The sequence below is a fragment of the Macaca mulatta genome, chromosome 6 (assembly GCF_049350105.2).
Source record: "Macaca mulatta isolate MMU2019108-1 chromosome 6, T2T-MMU8v2.0, whole genome shotgun sequence".
Classification (NCBI taxonomy): Eukaryota; Metazoa; Chordata; class Mammalia; order Primates; family Cercopithecidae; genus Macaca; species Macaca mulatta.
This window is the reverse complement of record NC_133411.1, coordinates 90,758,512-90,780,084: the sequence shown is the minus strand read 5'-3', so window position 1 is coordinate 90,780,084 and position 21,573 is coordinate 90,758,512. Positions and strand designations below refer to the sequence as shown.

The window sequence follows — 21,573 nt, the reverse complement described above, 5'->3', positions numbered from 1 at the left end:
CAGGTCTTTATGTAGCTATAAGTTTCAACCCAACTGCATAAATACTTAGGAACATGACTGCTGGATCATATTGTAAGACCATGTTTAGCTTTGTAAGAAATTACCAAGCTGTCTTCCAAAGTGACTGTATCATTTTTTTAAATTTTTATCAGCAATGGATGAGAGTTTCTGTTGCTCTACACCCTAGTCAGCATTTGATATACTCAGTTTATTTTCTGGATTTTAGCCGTTTTAATAGGTGTCTGGCATTATAATATTTTAATATGCAATTACCTTATGACGTACAATGTTGAGCATCTTTTCATAGGCTTATTTGCCATTTGTATATCTTCTTTGGTGAAATACCTGTTCAGATCCTTTGCCCAGTTTTTATTGTTTTCTCATTATTGAGTTGTAAGAATTCCTTGTATATTTTAGACACACCTCCTTTATCAGACATGTGTTTTGCAAACATTTTCTCCTAGTCTATGGCTTGCCTTTTTATTTCATTAACAGTGTTTTCCAAAGAGCAGAACTTTTAAATTTTGATAAAGTCCAACTTATCTTTCTTTCTTCTTTCACGAATCGTACTTTTGGTGTTCAATCTGAAAACGCATGGCCTAACCTATGGTTACCTACATTTTCTCCTTATGTTAGCACATAAGAGTTATACAACTTTGCATTTTACCTTTAGATCTATGACCCTTCTCAATTTTTGCAAAAGGTCTGTATCTAGAGTTATATTTTTGCATAGAAATGTCCAATTTTCCAGGACATTTGTTGAAAAGATTATCATTTCTCCACTGAATTGCCTTTATTCTTTTATCAAAGATCACTTCACTATATTTCTGAATCTATTTCTGGGCTCTCTTTTCTGTTTCATTGATCTATTTGTCTTTTCTTTCATCAATATTACAATGTCTTGACACTGCAGTTTCATAGTAAATCTTAAAGTTGTGTAGTGTCAGTCCGTGAACTTTTCTTATTCAGTATTGTGCTCTCTGTTCTGGGTCTTTAGAATTTTCATACAAACTTTGGAAGCAGTTCATCAATATCCACAAAATAACTTGCCTTTATTTTTATTGGGATTGAGTTGAATCTATAAAGATGGGAATGCTTGACATCGTAATTATATTGAGTATTGTTATAAAAGAACATGAATTATCTTTCCATTGATTTAGATCATCTTTGATTTTCTTCATGAGAGTTTAATAGGTTTCCTAATATTGATTCTCTACGTGTTTTATTAGATTTATATATAAGTATTTCATTTCTATGGTGCTAATATAAGTAGTATTGTGTTTTTAATTTCAAATTTCATTAATTTATTACTACCATATAGGAAAGCAACCGACTTTTGTTTTAATGTTGTGTCTGCAATCTTACCATAAATACTTTTTAGTTCCTGGATATTTTTTGTGGAATGGTTGGTATTTTCTACATACTGCATTGCCAAGACAATCCTAAGTCAAAAGAACAAAGCTGGAGGCATCATGCTACCTGACTTCAAACTGTACTACAAGGCTACAGTAATCAAAACAGCATGGTACTGATACCAAAACAGAGATATAGACCAACGGAACAGAACAGAGCCCTCAGAAATAATACCACACATCTACAGCCATCTGATCTTTGACAAACTTGAGAAAAACAAGAAATGGGGAAAGGACTCCCTGTTTAATAAATGGTGCTGGAAAAATTGGCTAGTCATAAGTAGAAAGCTGAAACTGGATCCTTTCCTTACTCCTTATACGAAAATTAATTCAAGATGGATTAGAGACTTAAATGTTAGACCTAAAACCATAAAAATCCTAGAAGAAAACCTAGCTAATACCATTCAGGACATAGGCATGGGCAAAGACTTCATGTCTAAAACACCAAAAGCAATGGCAACAAAAGCCATAATTGACAAATGGGATCTAATTACACTAAAGACCTTCAGCACAGCAAAAGAAACTACCATCAGAGTGAACAGGCAACCTACAGAATGGGAGAAAATTTTTGCAATCTACTCATCTGACAAAGGGCTAATATCCAGAACCTACAAAGAACTCAAACAAATTTATGAGAAAAAAACAAACAACCCCATCAAAAAGTGGGCAAAGGATATGAACAGACAGTTCTCAGAAGAAGACATGCATACAGCCAACAGGCACATGAAAAAATGCTCGTCATCACTGGCCATCAGAGAAATGCAAATCAAAACCACAATGAGATACCATCTCACACCAGTTAGAATGGCAATCATTAAAAAGTCAGGAAACAACAGGTGCTGGAGAGGATGTGGAGAAATAGGAACACTTTTACACTGTTGGTGGGATTGTAAACTAGTTCAACCATTGTGGAAAACAGTATGGCGATTCCTCAAGGATCTAGAACTAGAAGTACCATATGACCCAGCCATCCCATTACTGGGTATATACCCAAAGGATTATAAGTCATGCTGCTATAAAGACACATGCACACGTATATTTATTGCGGCACTATTCACAATAGCAAAGACTTGGAATCAACCCAAATGTCCATCAGTGACAGACTGGATTAAGAAAATGTGGCACATATACACCATGGAATACTATGCAGCCATAAAAAAGGATGAGTTCGTGTCCTTTGTAGGGATATGGATGTAGCTGGAAACCATCATTCTCAGCAAACTATTGCAAGAACAGAAAACCAAATACCGCATGTTCTCACTCATAGGTGGGAATTGAACAATGAGATCACTTGGACTCTGGAAGGGGAACATCACACACCAGGGCCTACTATGGGGAGGGGGAAGGGGGAAAGGATGGCATTGGGAGTTATACCTGATGTAAATGACGAGTTGATGGGTGCTGACGAGTTGACGGCTGCAGCACACCAACATGGCACAAGTATACATATGTAACAAACCTGCACGTTATGCACATGTACCCTAGAACTTAAAGTATAATAAAAAAAATTTTAAAAAAAGAAGTTATGAGTCCCCTATGATAAAAGGCAATACAATAATTTTTTAAAAACTTCAATAAATTTTCAAAATATTAAAAAAAAGACAAGTTATCTATGAATATACACAGTTTTTTTCTTTCTTTCCAATTTATATAGTTTTATTTTCTTTCCTTGTCTTATTGAATTAGTTAGCTCTACTTCCAGTACAATATGTAATAAGAATGGGAAAACAGGACATCTTTCCTGTTCCCATTTTTAAGGGAAAGCATCTAGTTTCTCACAATTAGTGAAGTAAACTTGTAAGATTTTTGTATATGTTCTTCATCAAAGTGTAAATATTCCCCTGAACTCCTAGTGTGCTGTTTTTAATCACAAATGAGTGTTGGGGTTTGTCAAATGTTTTTATGTATCTATTGAAGTGGTCATATAATTTTTATTCCTTGGCTTGTTATTGTGACGGAATATCTTAATGATTTTTTTTAAATGTTGAATCAGCCTTGCATGCCTGGAATAAATCCTACTTTGTCATAGTATACAATACTTTGTGTACATTATTGAACTTGATTTGCAAATATTTGGTTAAGGTTCTTAAAAACTCTATTGATGAGAATATTGGTCTGTAGTTTCCCTTTCTTGTAATATTTTTTGGATTTTAGTATTAAGTTAATTCTGGCCTCATTGAATGATTTTAGAAGGTGTTCTCTGCTTCTACTTTCTGGAAGTGATCATATAAAAATTAGTATCATTTTCTCCTTAAATGTTTACACAATTTATCAGTGAACCATCTGGGCCTGGTGGTTTGAGATTTTTGTAAGATTATTAATTATTTTTAAATTCCTTCTTAGATATAGGTCTATTCTTATTCTCTTTCTTCTTATGTGAGTTTTGGTAGTTTATGTCGTTCAATGAATTAACCCATTTCATCTAGTTTGTAAAATTTATGGACATAGAGTTTTTCATAACATCAACCCCCAAGGACCTTAAAAGGATTATAATGATGATCCCTCCTTCATTTCTGATAGTAGTAAATTGTATCTTCTTTTTTATTTCATCTTGGTTATTCTGGAAAGAGTTTTATCAATCGTATTTATTTTTTCAATGAATCAGCTTTTTGTTTTATTGATTTTCTTTATGGATTTTTTTGTCTTCAATGTCAAGTTATACACTGTTTTCTGTTTCTTTTATTCTGCTTCCTTTAGAATTATGTTTCTCATATTACAGGTTTAAGGTGGAGGCTTAGATTAATGAGGCTTAGATCTTCATTTCTGATATATGAATTCAATGCTATTAATTTCCTGCTTAGCACTGCTTTTACTAAGTCTACAAATTTTAATAAGTGGCATTTTAATTTTTATTTAATTGACAGTATTTTAAAATTTCCCTTGAGACTTCTTCTTTGGTCTTTTTTTTTAAATTCACTCTGACAGTCTTTATTTTTTAATTGGTGTATTCAGACCATTTATGTTTATAGTGATTACTAGTGTATACAGTAGAAATAATATTTATCATGTTTGCAACAATTTTTTATTCTTTGTCATTTTTCTTGCATTTTTTACTACTCCTTTTTCTGCCTTCTTTGGTTTTAATTGGGCAGTTTATATTATTCCATCTTATCTCCTCTCAGCATTTCCATCATACATTTTTAATTCGTTTTAGTGTTGACCCTAAGGTTTACAACATACATTTATAATTAATCTAAATCCACTTTCAAATAACACTATACCAATCCTGAGTAGTGCAGACACCATATAGTAGAGTATTTTCAATTCCTTCTTCCTGTTTCTTAATTTCACTCATCCACATGCTGTAATCACTCCATATATTATTGCTATAATTACTTTGAACAAACATTATCTATTTGGTTAATTGTGAATAATAAAAATGCATTATTTTATTTTACCTTCATACATTTCTTCTCTGATGCTCTTCCTTAATGTAGATCTCAGTTTCTGACACATATCATTTTTCTTCTCTTTAAATAAATTCTTTTAAAATTTTTTGCAAAGTGTGTCTACTTGTGACAAATTATCTCATTTTCTTTGTCTCAGAAAGTCTTTATTTCTCTGTCACTTATGAAGGGTAATTTCACTGGAGAGAGATTTCTACGTTGCTGGTTTCTTTCTCTCAACACTTTAAATATTTAACTGTACTCTCTACTTGCTTGTAATGTCTCTGAATAGATATTTGATGTAACCCTTGTTTCTCTGTATGTAAGTTTTCCATTCTCTAGATTCTTTTAAGATTTTGTTTGTCTTTGATTAACTGCAGTTTGAGTATGAATATGATGTGTCTAGGTACACTTGATATACACATATATATAATTATTTATTGTCTAGTGTTCTCTAAGTTTTCTTGATCTGTACTTTGGTGTCTGTCATTAATTTGGGGAAATTATCAGATAGTATTGATTCAACTATATTCCTTTCATTTATTTCTTATTTCTTCTGCTATTTCCATTACTTATATATTATGTTTTTTATAATTGTTCCATAGTTATTTGATGTCTATTTTTGTTTTGTTCTCTCTCTGTGTTTGCATTTATATTTGGAGCTCAATTATTATTTCCTTGGCAATATCCATTCTACCGTTGAGATCATGAAAGTCATTTTTTAGTATTACACTGAACAGTTAACATTGTCACAGTGTTTTTATTTCTAGAATTTTTTAAATTGATTCTTAGAGTTTCAATTTATCTGATTATATTAGCTGCCTGTTTTTTTCTTATTATCTAAATTTCCACTAGGGCTCTTAAAGTATTAAAAATAGTTATCTTAAATTCTCTATTTAATAATTTTCAAATCTGTGTCAAATCTGAGTTTGGTTCTAATGTGTGCCTTGTTTTTGCAGATACTGTTTTTTATTGTTATATTTTTGCTTTTAGTGTGTCTAGCAATTTTTTGTTGTTGTTGTTGAAAGAAACTCAACTATTACTGGATAATATAAACTCATAGAATTAGGATTTTAATGTGAGGTTTTATGTTAATTCTTCTAGGAGCTGGACTGCATGTGATGTTTGCAGCAGTTGTAGGTCCAAGAGACCTCAATTTTCTCAAGTTTCCTCATTTTGTTTACTTTAGTTTTTTCCATCCTCCTATCTTTGGGTTTCCTAAGAATGACTTCTTTAATAGAATCTGCCTTCAGGTTCTCTCAGTTGTAATTCACTGTTATTATACTAGAGTTGTATTAATGTGCTAGTAAGATGTTGAGGAGGGGAAGCATTCTATAAACTTATGATTAAATCTGTCTTTTAGTGGCCAAAATCCCCCTTCTGTGACCTTCAGCAGTGCTTCTTAGACTTTTTTGCTCTTTACCTGATGAAAGACAAGAAGGCTAGAGGGTACTGGAGTTGGGTACTTGTCCCTTCCTCAGATTTCAGAAGGCTCTGGTAAAGTAGTTTCCCTTGAAGCATGGGCCTTTGTTACAGAGAACAATCCAAGTTTATTTCAATATAGTCACTTTTCACCTGAGCTTTTTTGAAATGACTATTTCCCTCTTTAGACTACATAATCTGAACATAACTTATATGCACTGGGAAACAACAAATTTATGTGAATCACTTTATTATGATATTTGTTTTCTTAAGGTGATCTGGAACCAAATTCACAATATTTCTAAGATATGCCTGTTTAGTTGTGTCTCAGGGGATAGGGAGAGCTGAGAAGGAGAGTAATGAGTGAAGAGCTGCTCAGTTGAGCAAGTCAGAACACACACAGCACTTACCCATTAGATATGCCTTCTTATATGGGTGTGAGTCGTGGTGCCCCAATACAATTACATTAGTAACATCAAAGATCATTGATCACAGAGCATCACGACAGACATAATACTAATAAAGAAGTTCCTGGAGGAAATTAAAAATGCTACTTCAGTAAACAAAGGAATGGTAAAAGAGTGAAACAGCCTTATTACTGATATGGAGAAAGTGTTAGCCATCTGGATAAATCAAACCAGTCACAATATACCCTTAAACCAAAGCCTAATTCAGAACAATGGTCTAACTTTCTTCAATTATATGAAGGTGAGAGAGGTAAGGAAACTGCAGAAGAAAAGTTTGAAGCTAGCAGGGGTTGATCCATGAGGTTTAAGAAAAGAAGCCATATCCATAACTAAAAACACAAAGTGAAACAGTAAGTGCTAATATACAAGCTGCAGGAAGTTGTACAGAAGATCTAAGATCATTGATAAAGGTGGCTACAGTAAACAACAGATATTTCAATGTAGACACAACAGCCTTATATTGGAAGACGATGTCATCTAGGACTTTCACTGGCCACCCAAGAGCTCCAATGGAGATGTATGAGGACATGAATGTTTCATACCTGCTAACACAACATCCAACATCCACTCTGTTGCCCATGGATCAAGGAACCGTTTCAAATTGGAGTCTTATTATTTAAGAAATACGGATATAGCTGCCTTAGATAGTGATTTATCTGATGGAACTGGGCAAGGGAAATTGAAAACCTTCAGGAAAGGATTCACCATTCTAGATACCACTAAGACCATTCTGGAGTCATGGTGGGAGGTTAAAATATCAACATTATCAGGAGTTTGAAAGAAGTTGATGCCAACTCTCATGAATAACTTTGAAGAGTTCAAGACCTTCGGTGGAGGACATAACTGCAGATGTGATGAACATAGCAAGAGAAAAAGAATTAGAAGTGGAGCCAACTGATGTGACTTAATTGCTGCCATCTGATTATAAAACTTGAATGGGTGAGGAATTGCTTCTTGGAGATTAACAAAGATAGTGGTTTCTTGATGTGGAATCCACTCCTGGTAAAGATGCCGTGAGCATCGTGGAAATGACAACAAAGAGAATATTACATAATATTGTGTAATCTCAGAATACTACATAATATTAGAATATTACATAAAAGTTGGTAAAGCAGCAGAAGGGTTTGAGAACAGTGACTTCAATTTTGAAAGAAGTTACACTATGAGTAAAATGCTCTCAAATAGCATTGCATGCCACAGAGAAATCTTGCATGAAAACATTAGTCAATCAATGTGGCAAATTTCATTGTTGTCTTATTTTTAAAAAGCACCACAACCACCTCAATCTTCACCATACACCACTCTGATCAGTCAGCAGCCATCAATATTGAGGTAAGACCCTCCAGCAGCAAAAGGATTAAGGCTCACTGAGGGTTCTGGTGATGGTAAGCATTTCTAAGCAAGTATTTCTAAATTAAGATATGTTCATTTTTTACCATAATGCTGTTGCACACTTAATAGACTACATTATAGTGTGAACATAACTTTTATATGTGTAGGGAAAGCAAAATATTCATATGAGTCACCTTATTATGATATTCACTTTATTGTGGGTGGTCTGGAATCAAACCCACCATATCTCTGAGTCATGCTTGCAGTTAGTTACTGGCTCTAACAGTTTATGATTCAAATCAGTTGACCTGGGCTGTGTCTCTCTGTATTTACCTCTCTTCAGATTTTGGTATGGTCATTTGCCCTGTGACCTCAGTTTTCTAATGAACCTAAGAAAAATTGTTGGTTTTCAGTCTGTACAACTGTCTTTGTTTTTGTTTTTGTTTTTTTTCTTTTGAGGATAGGAATGATAATCTCCAAACTTTGCTGAAACCTGAAGTGTTTCAAAAAATCTGAAGTCTTTAAAATATATTTGAAAGTATTAAAAATTATGTGCATACCAGTATTTAAAGAAAGAACTAAAAATATATGCAGAAAAATTTGTCTAGCTCATGCTCATTTTTAAATCAAAAATATGTTTTTTTGTTTTTAAAAAACATTGGAAAAATTTTTAGTGTTTCTCAAAATGTATATTTCTTCCACTTTTTAGGTGTTTAAATATTTATCAGTGAAACCTAAACATTTTTGTAAAAAGTTTTAGCCTGTTAAAAGATAGGTTTTTACTCATTTTTGGAACAGTTAATAATCTTTATATTAAAGTCTGTGGTCTCTTCAGTAGCCAAGGACATTTTGCAGTGAAATAATTTTCTGGTTTCTGTATAAAATAACTAAGAAGTCCTTGAAATGAAGTATTTTCATTTTTGTCTTCATGCCACTTACCCTGTCTGGATCTTTTTACATAGTCCTGGCTCACAGGTTTCCTTTCCTTTCATTACAGTTGTTTGCATGTCTGACTCATCTGTAGCCTTATAAGCCTTTGGAGGTACAGAAAAAGGGACTTTATCATCAGTGTCTCACTCATACACCAAGCATAAGCTTTTAGCCATAAACATAGAATCTTGAAATCTTAGATCATGCAAAAACAATTTTCTCTTCATTTTCCAGGGAGAAAATTAAAATAGAGCATAATCGAATTGATTAAATATATTAAATAAGCAAAGTGGCAAGAACAATGGTGAAAGAATAAGTGTACTTTCCACTCGCTTCCTACTGAAGCCATCATATTCTATATATTATACTTTAATTGCCATATTTATGAATTATTGAGTAATTCTCTAAATTGATTCCAGACTCAGAAAATAAAAAAGAAGTATTATTTTTTGACTTCTAAATTCTCAACAATGAATAACATCTGAGATAACAGGAGTCAGTTCATGTATGGATAATTTCTTAAATAAATATATTTTATATTAATCTCTCTTGGGAAGATGTAATAGTATAGAAAGTATTATTTTGGTTATTTAATAACCAAATATTTGGTTATTTAAAGATAAATTTATATAGGCCACTGTCTTAGCTCATTATAGCTTCTGTAACAAAGTCCTATAAACTGAGTAGCATATAAACAACAGAAATGTATTTGGCACTTTTCTGTATCGAGGGAAGCAGCCCCTAATATTTCAATGTAGGTTCTTTTCTATTTTCCCTAAGTGTCAGCCGGTCTGAGAAATAAAGTGAAAGAGTACAAAGAGAGAAATTTTACAGCTGGGCCTCCAGGGGTGACATCACATATTGGTAGGACCGTGATGCCGACTCCGAGTCACAAAACCAGAAAGTTTTTATTAGGGATTTTAAGGGGGAGGCGGTGTATGAACAGAGATTAGGTCACAAGGATCACATGTTTCAAAGGGCAATAGAGATTACAAGGTGAAGGTAAAATTAGAATTACTGATGAGGGTCTATGTCCCACTGTGCATGCATTGTCTTGATAAACATCTTAACAGGAAACAGGGTTCGAGAGCAGACAACCAGTCTGACTAGAATTTTCCAGGCTGGAATTTCCCAATCCTTGTAAGCCTGAGGGAACTGCTGGAGACCAGGGCATATTTCAGTCCTTATCTCAACCGCGTAAGACAGACACTCCCAGAGCAGCCATCTATAGACCTACCCCTGAAATGCTTTCCTTCCCCAGGGTTATTCCTTGCTGGGAAAAGAATTCAGCGATGTTTCTCCTGCTTGCACATCCATCTATAGGCTATCTCTGTGAAGAAAAATATGGCTCTATTCTGCCCGACCCTTCAGGCAGTCAGACCTTATGGGTATCTTCCCTTGTTCCCTGAAAATTGCTGTTATTTTGTTCTTTTTCAGGCTGCACTGATTTCATATTGTTTAAACACATATGGTTTACAATCCATTTGTACAATAATACAATACTGGTCCTGAGGTGATGTACATTCTCAGCATATGAAGATAACAGAGGTCTCTGATGAAGGCCCACTTCTTGGTTTGTAAATAGCCATCTTCTCACTGCATGCTCACTTGCTAGAAAGCACACAGCAGCTCTCTAGGACCTCTTTTATAAGGCCAATAATTCCATTCATTAGGGGTCTGCCCTCTTGGCCTACCTACTTCTCAACAATCCCATCTCCTAATACCATCACACTGATGACTAGATTTCAACATATCAATTTGGGGGAACAAAAACATTCAGAATATAACAGTAATCAAGTTATTGCCATTAAAATATTTGGTATATAGCTTTATTGACATTATTGGCTTTATATCTCCCAATAGTTCAGGCTATAGTATTGATGCTTCCTCTTTTGAACTGATCATAGGAGCCAATGAGAAAGAAGCCACTGCATCTGATATGACAGCACTGGTGGAAAAGGAGCAGAATGGGGAAAACCCTCTTTCTGATTCTTCATGCATCCTGTTACCATTACACTGTTTAGGCCTTCACATAAATGTTGCCTCATAAGAGAAGCTGGCTCCAATAATATAACATAAAGTAGACTCCCAGTTTCTATATCTAACCATTGAATTGTTATTGATGGTTCATAAATCCTGACTGATAATTTTGAACCCTAATACATTTCTTTATAAGGTAAAACTCACTGACTTTGTGTTGGTTTTAAATTATTTACAGAAAATATTGTGTACCTAATGAGTATTAGTGCTGTAAGAGTGTTCTCCCTCCTTCTTCTGTACAGTATATTCAGTTTCAGTACTAGTTCTTGGTGCTAGACAAAAAAGACCAAGACAGACAAAATCCTTGATTACATAAAGCTTACATTATAAACAAGTGACTGAAACCTAACAACAACAAAACGATTTTTGGATAACAGGAACGAGTACAGGGAGAAATGAGTAATTTAGGAATATTTCCCCTTTCCCTTTGAAATATTTTCTCTATCCAATAAACACATATGGTAGCAAGGTTAAAAGTCAGGTGTTGAGAGTTAGGAGTTTTTAATATCAACCCACAGTATGGTAGACAAGAAATGAGACACATTTCCCCCGCTACCCTTAGTTTCAATGCCAACTAACAAAGCATGTCCAAAGCATATGAAGAAGCAGAAATCCTAGGTGCAATCAAAGAGTTTGAAAATAATCATTTTGGAATTCCTTAGAATTTGATGATTCACTATTGGACAGAGGTAAGTAGAAACCTGGAAAGTAAAAACTGACCACTTTCTTTTTACTTCATGGAAAAGGCACAAGAAAATTATGATGATGCCAAGCATCAAAAAATGGAAGATTTGCATGTAAGTATATTTTTGATGTTAGAGAAAAATGAAACAATTTTAAAGTGAACATTTTACTGCATCCAATTAATATTTATGAGAAATCATAGTAATGTAATTTTTAAAACTCATTCTTTTTAAATCATTTATTTGCATTTAAGTAGCTTAAAATCCAATTATTTCCAAGTTAATTTTAAGAATTTACCCATAATTTGACCTTAAACATAACTAATTACAATATTTTCTAGACTTCTAACTAGAGTTGAACCTCATGGATGGAAGATTATAGTCATTGTATAACTTATGAATAGTGGTGCTGGCAAGCCTAGTTGTAGATATGTGAGGTCTCCCTGCAATAAGATCCAGGGTCCACTGTCCAGCTTCCTAGATTAGCTGTGGCATCAGCAATAGCATCAGTAACTCCTATGACTTCCTAATTCCTGACTCATAATTATGGTGTTTCTTTCTCAAATCTACAGGGAGGTCAGGGGCAAAGACAACAAAAACTAAAGTAGGTTCTTATTCCAGCGTAACTCTAGTGGTAGGATTTGAAGCAGTAGTTCTCATGATTGGACAGCTTTTCATTATTCTGGGAATGATTCTGTATTTCAGCAGCATTTCATAAGATCCTAATTTTTTCATTTTCTGTTTTAAATATCTAGGAGTCTTTTGTTGCCTTCACTTAACCTTGAACAGATACCAATGGCAAAAAAAACACCTCTCATTATTTTCTTTCAAATTTTTAAGTTATAGGAAAATAAATGTCATTTGCATAGACATTAAAATATTTGCTTTATTGATAAATAAGTATTGATAGTACATTTGAACATAAATGAATGGATGTAGAAAAGATGCACAAATGTAGAGACAAAAGAAAAAAAGATGTATGTGATGTGAAAAGAAGTAAGGTTTTATAAAACATACTAGAAAAAATTATTCTGCTAAAGCACACATTATAAATCAAGCCTCTGACATTATCTGCCAACAATAGAAAGAAAAATACAATATACGCCCACATCATCCTTTTTAATAGATAAATGGCTTCCTATTCTGAGAAGTGAATATATCCTTTTCCTAAAAGAGTATTTTGAAAGCTTGAATTGCTTTTTTATTTAACAAAATACCAACCATCTAAAACTAAAAGTGGTCAAAAATATCTTTTCTTAGTAGTCCATTAGTAAGTTTTCAGATATTAATTGTTCATATATTCTCGGCAACCCTTCCTATGCTACAGATTACCAAGTGGATCAGTCTTTCTTTAAGAGGTCAATTTAAAGATAACCTTTCTACATGTAAAGAAAACCTTGAGGATAAACTCAAATAATTAAACTGAATTATCAGCCTGATACAACCATCAGAAAGAAAACACTGTGAATTACGTAGGGATAATCAATTAGGGTACAGCAGCCTAGAAATGTTAAGGTACAGAATGAGTTTACCTGCATGGCAAGCAGCTGGCTTATAGGTAGTCTCCACAAAGGCACTGTGCCGTTTGATGTAAAGGACAGCAGGGGACTGAGGATTTATTGTAGCCAAAGTACTTCTGATCTGGAGAATCAAGCAATTCTTATGCAAAGAAAAATATGTTAGAGAACTAATCTGATAAGGAAGAGAATTTATGTCTGGTTTTTTAACAAGGAATCAGAACAACCTTACTCGCCTCAATATCTTGGGTTGAAAATCTGCAAGAGAGATACTTAAATATTAATATTTTAGATCTGGCCAGGCACAGTGGTGCATGCTTGTCGTTTCTGCTACTCAAGAGGCTGAGGTGGGAGAATCACTTGAGCCCAGGAGTTTGAGTCCAGCCCGGGCATGGTGAGACTCTCTTAAAACAATAAGTATTTTTAGCCTCTAAGCCCTTTGAACTAAGTTAAGATGAAAATAAAATCTGTCAAAACTTATAGAATCCCTTTTTTTCCCCCTAAGATGGTGGGTTAGAGGCATTATTAGCATGCCTCTACTACTTGGAAAGACAAAACAGTGTGTAGAGATTCACACTGTGAACTTTTTTTTACCAAGAAGCAACACAAGAACTTAACAGAAAAGCTTAAAGAAACCACAGACTCTTTGAAGGAAGCAGCGGGAAACAGTCTACACCAGGAACCAGGAAGAAAACTGTGAGTTTCCAGAGCATGAGAGGAAGAGAGACTGCTTCTGTGACATAAACTCCCACTGGGCAGCCCGGCAATCTAGGCCATGGGGGAATGCCCAACCCTACCTAGTTCTGAGGCTGATTTAGTGAGTGGTGAAGAATATATGAGAAGGAGCAGCATCAGGATGTTCTTTCTGGGGATGGAGGGATGCCATTCCTGATTCTACCCCACAGGTAACCTGGTAGAAGTCAACCAGGGAACTCAGACAGTGGTCACAGCTTGAGAGAAATGCCTGAGATTTGCAATATAATCTTGAGTGGGAATAACTCCCTCAGCCAGAACCAAGGGGTGAGCAGGAAGTGTGTTGCAGCCATAGGCACAGAAGCTGGATGCTCACGCTTTGCAGGTGGACCAGGAGGGGCTTGGCCTGAAAGCTGTGGTTTGTGTTTTGGTTGGGAAGGCTTATGGCCTAAGGCAGTTTTGAGATCTGAGCACAGGCTGCCTAGATTACAGCTAGCTGCTAGCAGAACACTGTGGGTGTAAGACCGGCCTTGCCAAGTACACGGGAACTGAGTGGGGTTTACTGCCACCTGCTACCTCCTTTTCCCATGCAGAGTCTTTTGTGCAGCAGATACAGTTGTGCCCCTTCCTGGAACATTATTCTAGTGGCCAAGGAACTGCCCTGAGATCCCTACTGGGGCCGCTGCTTGCACCTGCATGTGGGGAGCCAAGTGCAGACTTGCCTGACCCAGACCTCACTGGGCTTTGCCTCTCCATCCACCCTGGTAGCATTACACAATGGACAAGGTCTTCTGAAAGATCCACGGCCCAATCCATTGCCTGAGACACTAGAGTACCTCCCCTGGGTAACATAAGGCAAGCACAAACACCGTTGCTACCATCGCAGCTGTTGTTCTTTTGCAAAGCCACCTCCTGGTTGGAGGCCACTTGGTATAACCCATTAAGACATCTACAAGTAGAATAATACAATGCTCAGGAAGGAGAAAACTTTTGCACAACCTGGCTATCCATGGGGTCTTGATTTTGTCCATGTGACTACTACATTACTACTACAGCTAACATTTGAGAAAGTCAACACATTAAGGCTATTTATAACAAGGGAAATCTCAGATTCTACATTACTGTCCTTCCACTCCCACCAGAACTAGTGCTGGCACCCACTGCTTGGAGACTAGAGGACAGGTCACATAACTTGATCCCTTAGAGACATTCCCCAACACCAGCCTGAGGTGTGGCATCCCTACTTAGTGGCTAGACCCAGAGAAGCAGCAGTATTTACAACATTCTGGCCCTCAGGGATAACTACACTTAGGGAAAAGGGTAGTGTACCACATGAAGGAAATGCCTCATAGACAAAAGCAAAATAAAACCAAAAATAGCACAGATTTCAACTTTCCACTTGTAGAAATTTTATTTCAGTAGAGACACATGTGCAGTACTAGGCTCAATGGGGAAAGTCTGCAGCTCTACCCCAACAGTCAGGCAGTCCAAGTGCTTATGAAGGGTCTTGGAGAAGGGGACTTCTTCTCAACCACCATGGCAGACACAGCTAGGGCTTCTCCAATGGGTGTCTGCATGGGTACATCTGTAGACAGCCTCTCTGGAACACTTCATGGTGAATGCATCCCCATAGGAGGAGTGCCCCGCAGGTTTAGGCTTACATGAGAGGTAGAGTTAAAATCCTTCTCTCCTTGGAACATTAGCATTCCTGCAAATAAAAAAAGATGCCTGTCTGGTCTGAAGAGCTGGCACACCAGGTCAGGAGAGTGAATGGGAAGCAGATTGCTTTCCTGCTGGCATGAAAGGGGACCTGTGGTAATTGCCTCTCTTTCCCCTGAAAAGACCTCAGCACATTTCACTGACAGCTTCTGCAGCTGTCTCTGTCAAGGCTGGGACCTCTGCCCACAATTGGGGTATTGCATTTACCCACCTGCTTTAGCAACAGCCAGTTTTTGCCCATGGGTATCTCCTACTGGCCTGAGGCCTGAGCCGTTCATCCAGTGAATAAAATGCTGGGAAATAAATGTAAAGTGAACACCACTGGAGAATGAGATAAGCTTCATAAGACCTCTGCCATTCCAGCCCCACAGGAGAAAGTGACCCTGCTACTATAATCAGCATCTGAGAAAGCCATCACACAAAGATTCCCTAGAACCAAAAAACTTATACAAAGTCTTCACCACTGAAAGCACCCAGAGCCAAAGCTAGATAACAATAAACTATAAACATTAAAGTCATATCCTTAAGGGGAAAGAAAGACATGTTTTAAAAATCTCAAGTAAATAATTAAATTAAAAATAATTAATAAACAGTGCTGGGAAAATTGGCTAGCCATAAGTAGAAAGCTGAACCTGGATCCCTTTCTTATACCTTATACAAAAATTAACTCAAGATGGATTAAAGACTTAAATATAAGACCTAAAACCATAAAAACCCTAGAAGAAAACCTAGGCAAAACCATTTGGGACATAGGCATGGGCAAAGATTTCATGATTAAAACCCCAAAAGCAATGCAACAAAAGCCATAATTGACAAATGGGATCTAATTAAACTAAAGAGCTTCTGCACAGCAAAAGAAACTACCATCAGAGTGAATAGGCAACCTACAGGAGAAAATTTTTGCAATCTACTCATCTGACAAAGGGCTAATATCCAGAACCTACAAAGAACTCAAACAAATTTATAAGAAAAAAACAAACAACCCCATCCAAAAGTGGGCAAAGGATATGAATAGACAGTTCTCAGAAGAAGACATGCATACAGCCAACAGGCACATGAAAAAATGCTCGTCATTACTGGCCATCAGAGAAATGCAAATCAAAACCACAATGAGATACCATCTCATGCCACTGAGAATGGTAATCATTAAAAAGTCAGGAAACAGCAGATGCTAGAGAGGATGTGGAGAAATAGGAACACTTTTACACTGTTGGTGGGAGTGTAAATTAGTTCAACCATTGTGGAAGACAGTGTGGTGATTCCTCAAGGATCTAGAACTAGAAATACCATTTGACCCAACGATCCCATTACTGGGTATATACCCAAAGGATTATAAATCATGCTACCAAAAAGACACATGGACACGTATGTTTATTGTGGCACTATTCACAATAGGAAAGACTTGGAACCAACCCAAATGTCCATCAACGATAAACTGGATTAAGAAAATGTGGCACATATACACCATGGAATACTATGCAGCCATAAAAAAAAGGATGAGTTCATGTCCTTTGCTGGGACATGGATGAATCTGGAAACCATCATTCTCAGCAAACTATCACAAGGACAGAAAATCAAGCACTGCATATTCTCACTCCTAAGTGGGAATTGAGCAATGAGAACACGTAGACATAGGGAGGGAAGCATCACACACCGGGGCCTGTCAGGGGATGGAGGACTGGGAGAGGGATAGCATTAGGAGAAATACCCGATGTAAATGATGAGTTGATGGGTGCAGAAAACCAACATGGCACATGTATATCTATGTAACAAACCGGCATGTTGTGCACATGTAACCTAGAACTTTAAGTATAATAAAAAATAATAATAATTAGAATAGTCCAATCAAATGAGAGGAAACCAGAAAAATAATACTTGCAGTATGAAAGAACAAGTTTCTATAACACTCTCAAAGATCACATTAAATCTCTAGTAATGGATCCAAACCAAGATGAAATCTTTGAAGTATCAGATAAAGAATTCAAAGAGTTGGTTATTAAGTTACTCAAGGAGATATAAAAGGATGGTGAAAACAAAGAAATTAAAAAACAATTCAGGATATGCATGAAAAATTTTCTAAGGAGATCGGAGATAGGTACTTTAAAGAGAAACCAATCAGAACTTCTGGAAACAATAAAACACATTTAGGGAACTATAAAATTTCATGGAAAGTTTTAATAGACTGACCAGGTAGAAGAAAGAATTTCAGAGGTCAAAGACATTATACTGATCAGACAAAATAAAGAAACAAAAGAAACAAAGTCTCCAAGAAATATGGGATTATGTAAACTGGCCAAACCTAAGAATTATTTGTGTTCTCAGGGGAGAAGGAAAAGCAAAATGTTTGTAAAACCTATTTGAGAAATAATTGACAAAGTCTTCATTGGCATTGCTAGAGATTTAGACATTCAAAGCAAGAAGATAAAAGAACTCCTGGGAGATCCATTGCAAAAAAGGACAGCACCAAGGCATGTAGTCATCAGGCAGTTGTCAACATGATGGAAAAAGTTCCAAGAGCAGTGAGACAAGAGCATCAGATAACATATAAAGGAAAACCTCTGAGTTAAAAGCAGATTTCTCAGCAGAAACCTACAAGCCAGAAGGGACTGAGGTCCTGTCTTCAGTCTCTCTAAACAGAATAACTGTCAGCTAAGCATTTTATATTCAGCAAAACTAAATTTTATAAACGAAGGAGATATAAATTTTTCTCAGATAAGTAATTGATGAGGGAATGTGTCAATACTGTACCAATGCTGTGAGAAATTCTAAAAAGAGCTTTATAGGTCTTAAAAGGTCAATACACACTAGAACTTTTATACAGATAAAGAAATGAAGGTTATTAATTTTAACATAGCTTTTTATACTTTGATGTTATCATGCATTAAAATATATAATATCCTGTTATATTAGATTATGTGGCAATGATTTTTTTTTTATATCTGCTTGGAATAAAACTGCTTATTTGATGACATTAGTATGTGTACTATGCTCACTACCTGAGTGACAGGATCAATCATACCCCAAACCTCAGCATCATTCAATACACTCATGTAACAAACCTGCATGTTTTCTAAACTGAGGGTTCCTCTCCTATAATGCAACCTACTGAAATTCTAAAGACTTGATCTGATTTCTTTTCTCTTACTTTTTCCATCTTTTCAGTGAGAAACGCATATATAATGAATCTCTATTGACTCCAAAGTTCAGTTATGCTATAGTGATTTTGATTTATCAAGGTATTATATATCATGTATATCATAGATACACGTGTATCATAATACTATGATACTATGTATCACAATATTAGCACATGTTAATAAACTTCTGCTTGTTTTTCTCTTGTTAATTTGACTTTTGTTTTCAGGAGACTATCTCAATAAAGAACCTAAAAATAGAATCATAGTATAAGATACTGTGACACTACATATCACACTATTATGCTATCATGGTTTTATTATTTCAAAACAAGACCAAAGGATGTCCTCTAATTAATATGTAGGAAAAATTACATATTTTCCTAAACAAGAGAGCCACAAGTAACCCATTTAAGTCACATTCTTCTATGTTGTTTTCAATTGACTATATTTTAATTTAAAAAACTCATAACTTGTGTTTGTTTTCCAATGTCAACTTTATTTGAAAGTACATATTTTGGCAAAAAGTCTGTTTCCTGAGATCCAATATAGATCATTACTGATATAAAATAATTGTATTTATTTATTTATTTGTTTATTTATTTATTTATTTAAGACAGTCTCTGTCACCCAGGCTGGAGTGCAGTAAAACTATCTCAGCTCACTGCAACCTCCATTTCCCTGGTTCAAGTGATTCTCCTGCCTCAGACTCCTGAGTAGCTGGAATTACAGGTACATGCCACCATGCCCAGCTAATTTTTGTATTTTTAGTAGACATGGGTTTCGTCCTGTTGGCCAGCCTGATCTCGAACTCCCGAACTCTGGTGATCCACCTGCCTTAACTTGCCAAAGTGCTGGGATTACAGGTGTAAGCCACTGTGCCCAGTCCAAGAACTTTAAATATTAGATTCTCTTTATATATCTTTAGTTTGAAGAGATCATGAATTTCTTTACATTTTTAATGCCTCATTAGGTTCTGTGTTAATTAGTAAATAATACTATCTCTTCCAAAGTTAACAAGTGTTAAGAGACCTGAGAATTCTATCTTTAGGAAAAAGGTGAAGTTTATGTACCAAAATAGGAGTACCTTTTAATGTATATTATTCAGTGAAAGAGTATTTTATTTGGAAACATCTTGGTGGGAAAATTCCTTGCTATGTTTTGTCTAATCAATTAACTCCAGGCAGAATTAGTCATTTAGGATTAAGTAGCGGTGGAGGGAGAAAAGTTTTTCCTTTTTTTTTTTTTTTTTTTTTCCTCTCTCTTCAGGTTCTAAGTTGAGATACCCTCCTGACAACAAAAGTCAAATTAACAAAAGAAAACCCAGCAGCAGTTTATTAACATGTGCTATACCCATCACAAGGGAGAGGCCTCAGTACAGAAGTATTTCTCTCTCAAGGCAGTGGCTTAGGGGCCTTGTTTAAATAGTGTTTTAACAAAAAGCCATACATTATATGTGACAAGACAAAAGAGAGAGCTGTTTCAGTCTTTTAAGCGGCAGGAAAAAGTGGGAAAATAGTAAATCTGTTTCCAGTTTTCTCCAGTGCCTGCTGGTGCCTTCTCTGTGCTGATAAGCAAGTTCTGTCTCTAGGAAGAAAGGATTTATGTGCTACCATAAGGCAAATAGAGGCTGAGGCAGAGTGTTCCCTTGTGTGTTCACGTCTTAACAATCCTCAATATTTTGGGAATAAGTATTTTGTTTTCCTTCAAGTGGTTTCTTCTTTCATGAACTAAGCAGTATTCTTTGGTAAAGAATTTTCAAAAAGATTGGATACTTGTTCCAAGTGTGTTTTGTTTTTGTCGTAATTGCTATTGTTGATTTACTTTTTTGAACAAGAAATCTTCCTGAATGTTTTCAGCTTTGTCAATATCTCAAGTAAACATCTTTGTATTTTGAACCCACTCAAACATAAGCAATCTTTATCTTGGAAATAATAGTCATTTTCTAAAGAGAAAATATGTCAGAGATTTTAAAAGTTAAAATAATAAATATAAGTTAAAAACACACAGAATCAGCTATGTGAAGCTACATGCACAAAATCATAGAGATTAGATCGCAGGAACAGTGAAGAAACCAACTTGAGCAGAGGTTGTGCGCTATAGAACAGTTATATATAGGGCTGTAAACATAATGTATGGAAATGGAATCATATTGGAGTTGTATCTTGCAGCCAATGGAATATTTGAACACTGGGCATTCTGAGCAGGAAAGGCACAGGATGACAGCCTTACTGTCATAACAAGATGAGTTAGTAAAGGAAGAGAGAATGCAGATTTCTTGAGGGCAGATGCTGAATCTTACTTATCTTTTTATCTCTATAGCACAGTATAGTGCCAAGAATGCAATATGTTTTAAGAAATATTGAATGAAGTGCAGGAAAGAGATGGGAGCCAGTTGAATAAACTAAATATTCGTTGAAATGGCCCAATCCAAAACCAGAGTAGTATTTAGAGTCTCAGGACAAAGTATCAGAAAAATAATGAATTAAAAATGACATTGATTTTTTAACCTAAAAAATCACTGAAAGAAACAGGAATGCCAAAAAATTAGCTAGCTTGGGAAAAAGTACTTTAGAAGTTTCAAATCTGATCATGGAAATAAATCTAAGAAGAGCCATAATCAGCAAGAAATGCAGAAGAGAATCCCTAATGAGAGAGGTCAGTCATGAAAATATGGATGTGGAGCTCGTCTTCCTAGAAGTCACAGCTAAAATCCGGGACAACATGGATTGGTTCTTGATAGTTTCTTTCTTCTCTATAACTCTGCTCTACAATATGGTAGCCATGAACCACGTGTGGCTTTTGGGCACTTGAAATATGACCAGTCCAAATTGAGAT

At 35.6% G+C, this 21,573-nt stretch overlaps 1 long non-coding RNA gene across 1 annotated transcript in view; it reads right to left on the bottom strand.

Moving 5' to 3' along the window:
• Nucleotides 1-15,272: 15,272 nt before the first annotated feature.
• The window catches only part of LOC106998830 (uncharacterized), a 44,238-nt gene continuing 37,937 nt past the window's right edge, over nucleotides 15,273-21,573 (bottom strand). The window contains exon 4 of the long non-coding RNA XR_013418176.1: nucleotides 15,273-15,590. This is a non-coding gene — a long non-coding RNA (uncharacterized LOC106998830). The remainder of the gene's footprint in view (nucleotides 15,591-21,573) is intronic.